General features: G+C 48.8%; 1 pseudogene; it reads left to right on the top strand.

Moving 5' to 3' along the window:
• Positions 1–213: 213 nt before the first annotated feature.
• On the top strand, positions 214–859 carry LOC149120067 (poly(rC)-binding protein 2 pseudogene; annotated as a pseudogene).
• Positions 860–5325: the final 4466 nt, after the last annotated feature.

Consider the following 5325-nt stretch of genomic DNA (forward strand, 5'->3'; position numbering starts at 1 on the left):
CCATTTAGAAAATCTAGTCGGGACGGGGCAGAGGGGAGAATGGCACTTTGGCATAGTGAGCTAAGCAGCAGTCTTAGACGCTGGCATCCCACATGGGCATCAGTTCGAAACCCGGCTGCTCCAGTTCCCATGCAGCTGCCAGCTAATGCACCTGGGAAAGCAGCAGAGGGTGCCCAAGTGCGTGGGCCCCTGCCACTTCTGTGGGAGACCCGGATGAAGCTCTTGGCTCCTTGCATGGTCATGTTGGAGTCCCACCCCTGAAGGGTGTAACCTCCCTATACCGGCCCAAGCCGTCCAGTTCTCCGGTCATCTTTGCAGGTGGTCAGGTACAGCACAGGCAGTGACACTGTGCGCTCTCCCCGCACCACCCCATGCATGTGCCTCAACTCAGATCTGGAGGGGCTTCCTCTAGAGAAGAATATATACCATTCAAGGACAGCAATGCCGTTCTATAGCCAGATCTGACCAAGCTGCCGTGGTTGGCATTGACCAAGCTGCACCAGCTGGCGATGCAACAGTCTCATTTTCCCATGACGTGTGACAACATCAGATTCAGGGGCATTGACTCCAGCTCTCCAGAGCTGAATGGCTATTGGGCAGCTCTGGGTGCACCTGCTCAGACTACTTCTCACGAATTGACCATTGCAAATGACTTGATTGGCTGCATAAGTGGGCATCAAGGCACCAAAATCAATGAGATCCATCAGATGTTTGGGGCACAGATCAAAATTGTGAACCTAGTAGAAGGATCTACTGATAGGCAGGTTGCCATCACCAGGTCGCTGCCAGCATTAGCCTGGCTCAATGTCTAATCAATGTCAGGTTTCCCTTGGAGACAGGTAGCATAGGAAGCAGCTAGAACAATGCAGATTCATCCATAATCCCTTTCTGCAGTTCACCAACCCATGATCCATCTGTGTGGCTTCTTTTTTTTTTTTTAAGATTTTATTTATTTATTTATTTGAGAGGTAGGGTTAACAGACAATGAGAGGGAGAGACAGACAGAAAGGTCTTCCATCTGTTGGTTCACTCCCTAGAAAGCTGCAATGGCCAGAGCTGTGCTGATCCAAAGCCAGGAGTCAGGAGCCAGGAGCTTCTTCTGGGTCTCCCACATGGGTGCAGGGGCCCAAGCACTTGGGCTTTCCCAGGCCATAGCAGAGAGCTGGATTGGAAGAGGAGCAGCCAGGACTAGAACTAGCGCCCATATGGGATGCCGGTGCTTAAGGCCAGGGCTTTAACCCGCTGCACCACAGTGCCGGTCCCCAAACTTCATGCATTTCTTTTGTTTTCTTTTCTTTTTCTTTTTTTCTCTTTCTTTCTTCCTTTCTTCCTTTCTTCCTTTCTTCCTTTCTTTCTTTCTTCCTTTCTTTCTTTCTTTCTTCCTTTCTTTCTTTCTTTCTTTTTGACAGGCAGAGTCAGACAGTGAGAGAGAGAGAGACAGAGAGAAAGGTCTTCCTTCTGTTGGTTCACCCCCCAAATGGCCGCTAAGGCCGGCGTGCTGTGCCAGTCAGAAGCTGGGAGCCAGGTGCTTCTTCCTGGTCTCCCATGAGGGTGCAGGGCCCAAGCACTTGGGCCATCCTCCACTGCCTTCCCTGGCCACAGCAGAGAGCTGGACTGGAAGAGGAGCAATGGGGACAGAACCGGTGCCCCACCGGGACTAGAACCTGGACTACTGGCGCCGCAGGTAGAGGATTAGCCTAGTGAGCCGTGGCGCTGGCCAAAACTTCATGCATTTCATAAATACAACCTTAGGAGCATAGTGACTCTTCCCACCGTATCCACACTCCCATCCCATCCTTCTTCCTCCTCTCTCTCCTATTCCCATTCTTATTTTTTACTAAGATCTATTTTCAATTAACTTTATACACATAAGATTAAATCTATACTAAATAAATATTTAGTTTCATAAGCTTTTTCTATGGTTTTTTCTTTTGTTTGTTTTCTTTTTTTGGCTCATGAATTTTTCTGTTTGTCATGGAAATGTAAGAGTGGAATATTAATACATCTCAGTTTAGTTCTGTAATGTCAGGAATTTTTCAAAAAAGTCAAAAGATGGACTGGAAAAAACTAATAAAAAAGAAGAAATATAACAATCTCCAGCTATATGAACATGTTGATCAAGAATGTAGGTGGCAAATGATGTAAGCCCAATTCTAACTAGCTTGAGTGAGAAAGAGGTTTTTATCTGTGAAGTCCAAGAAAATTCTGTTTTTCGTGGTTCTCTTTCCTTATCTCTCATCTCTTCTCCTTTATGGTTAATTTCATTCTTTTCTAGTGCATGTTGGCCATTCTCCCCAGGGCAGAAATGTAGCCACTGGCAACACAGGCATCACTGCCCTACAACTTGAACTCCAGAGGAAGAGAGCGTGTTATTTCTTTGGAAAATTCCATGAATTACTGATGGTTATAGCACGGAGTGCTTACCAAACTGCCCCCACCCCGCCCGTGAACCATTCACCCTTTGGTGGTGGGGGTCATGGGTAGGGAGAAGGACATGATCAACAGGTCTACCAGATCCACAGAGTGGTGAAGAGGTGGCATCTCAAATAGAGAAATGAAGGGAGGGACCCTCTATGTACTGCTTTACTCCCCTAATGCTCGCAACAAGTCAGGCCTGGACCAGGCCAAAGCCAGGAGGCCAGAACTCCATTCTTGTATTTCATGGTAAGGTAGGTACTCAAGCACTTGGACCATCATCTGTTGCCTCAAAGGATGCATTGGCAGGAATCTGGATTGGAAGCAGGGACTTGAACCAGCACTGCAGATAGGGGATGGAGTTGTCCCAAGTGGTGGCGTGACCAGCTATGCCACAACACCTGCCCCAGAGATCTTGAAGCAGTAGGTTTGGAGTGAGGGCCTGACATTTTATATTTCCGGCAAGCTGTGTGAACTGTCCTTGAGGAGCAATATTCTAGAAGACATTTGTAAACCAAGAATAGTTTAATAGCATCTGGTCCCCAGAAAACCGAAGGCTTCCTCTGTTTGAATCATTCTTTACCTGGAGCACTACCACAAGGGACTATGATGTTTTATGATATGGTAAGTATTCTCAATTATAAAGAGAGTGATGATTATCCAACTTAACACAGTGTTTTTTTGTTTGTTTGTTTGTTTGTTTTTGTTTTTTGACAGGCAGAGTGGACTGTGAGAGAGAGAGACAGAGAGAAAGGTCTTCCTTTTGCCGTTGGTTCACCCTCCAATGGCCGCCACAGCCGGCGCGCTGTGGCCGGCGCATCGTGCTGATCTGATGGCAGGAGTCAGGTGCTTCTCCTGGTCTCCCATGGGGTGCAGGGCCCAAGGACTTGGGCCATCCTCCACTGCACTCCCAGGCCATAGCAGAGAGCTGGCCTGGAAGAGGGGGCAACCGACACAGAATCCGGCGCCCCGACCGGGACTAGAACCCAGTGCCGGCGCCGCAAGGCGGAGGATTAGCCTAGTGAGCCGCAGCGCTGGCTAACTTAACACAGTTCTAAGAAGCACCGAAGTAAGATACAATTGGACTGTGTTATTTTCCTTAAGACATAATGTAAGGAGGCCTCAAATGTTCATGGAAAAATGGATTAAAACAGGGGCTGGTGCTGTGGAGTAGCGAGTAAAGCTGCTGCCTGCAGCACTGGCATCCCATATGGGTGCCGGTTCTTGTCCAGGCTGCTCCACTTTCAACCCAGCTCCCTGCTAATGACCTTGGAAAGCAGCAGCGATAGCCCAAGTGCATGGGCCCCTGCACCCATGTGGAGATCTGGAAGAAGCTCCTGGCTCCTGGCTTTGGTGGCCATCTGGAGAGTGAACCAGTGGATGCAAGATCCCTCTCTGTGATTCTTTCAAATAAATAAATCTTTAAAAAATAGATTAAAGCATAATACAGGCAGATGTTTAGCCTAGTGATCAAAATGTATCTCTCTGTTGCTCTGCCTTTAAAATTTATGAAAAATAAAAATAAACATTAATTATACCCATGTCCATATGGGGACACCTGTGTTCAGCGTCTAGCCCTGGCCTCCGTCTCCAGCTTCTTGCTGAAGTGGACCTGGGAGACAGTAGTGATGGCTCAAGTAATTGAGTTCCCTCCACCTGCACAGGGATGAAGGTTGAGTTCCTGGCTCCCAGCTTCAGTCGTGGCCCAGCTGCAGTTGCTATGAGCATTTGAACAGTGAGCCAGCAGACAGAAACTCTCAGTCTACTTCTCTCTCCCTGTCTCTCTTTGTCTCTCTGTTCGTCAATATTTTTTTAAATTATTTCTGGGGCTGGCATTGTGCCAAGCAGGTTAAGCTGCCACCTGCATGCCAGCATCCTACGTGAGCTCTGATTCAAGTCCTGGAAGCTCCATTTCCAATCCAGCTCCCTTTAATGCACCTGGGGAAGCAGCAGAAGATGGCCTGGGTGCTAGGGCCCCTGCTACCCATGTGGGACACCCAGATGGAGTTCCAGGCTCCTGGCTTCATCCTGGCCCAGCCCCAGCTGTGACAGCCATTTGGGGAATGAACCAGAAGAAGGAAGATCCCTCTCTCTGAGTCTCCCCTTCTCTGTAATTCTGCTTTTCAAATAAATAAATAAATACTTCAAAAATTTGTAAATGTTTATTTTATTTTGTTTTTATCTACTTGAAAGGCAGAGCAATGGAGAGAGATAGAGACATGTTCCATTAACTTTTGAAGTGCCTTGGGCTAGGCCGGGACTGTGATCCGTGTGGGAGGACACTCTCAGGGCAGTGTGGGGCTGAAGAGGACATCTTGCTGCGGGCAGTGCAAAAAGGCCACATGGGCAAAGCGTGGCTTCTGGGCTCTCGGCATCAGAACTGGTGTCCGGTGACAGGGCTCCAACTCCAGACCTGGAGTGGCGCTATTCAAGTAGTGTGGATGGGATGAGGGATGAGTATAGAAACTGGCAAAGTAAGGGTATAGGGACTGGGAGGCTGGGTAGATTATGGAGATGAGCACTGGAGGTACTAGAACCAGGGTACGAAGTAGCGGCTTCATTTTAGAAGGCGCGGTTGAGGTCTGGAAACTGAGTCTGAGCGGGAAACGGGCACTTGCGGTGCGTTCCCTCGTATCCCACAACAGAGAGGGAAAAAATCTCTCAGCGCTTTGGGGGTGGGGGTGGGGGTGGGAAGTGAGGCTGTGGGTTCAACCAGCGACAGGAAATCAGGCAAGAATTAGCTCCCTGCTTTCCCAGTAGCTCTTTATTGAGCTTTGATGGTTATGGAGACCTGGCTTTCTTGAGTAATTCCCCAGTTAAGAAGGAAATGCAGGGGCCAGCGCTGTGGCATAGCACCATCCCATGTGGGCGCTGGTTCCAGTCCCGGCTGCTCCACTTCTGATCCAGCTC

The sequence above is a fragment of the Oryctolagus cuniculus genome, chromosome 20, assembly GCF_051225735.1.
Source record: "Oryctolagus cuniculus isolate XC-2025 breed Fujian yellow rabbit chromosome 20, ASM5122573v1, whole genome shotgun sequence".
Classification (NCBI taxonomy): domain Eukaryota; kingdom Metazoa; phylum Chordata; class Mammalia; order Lagomorpha; family Leporidae; genus Oryctolagus; species Oryctolagus cuniculus.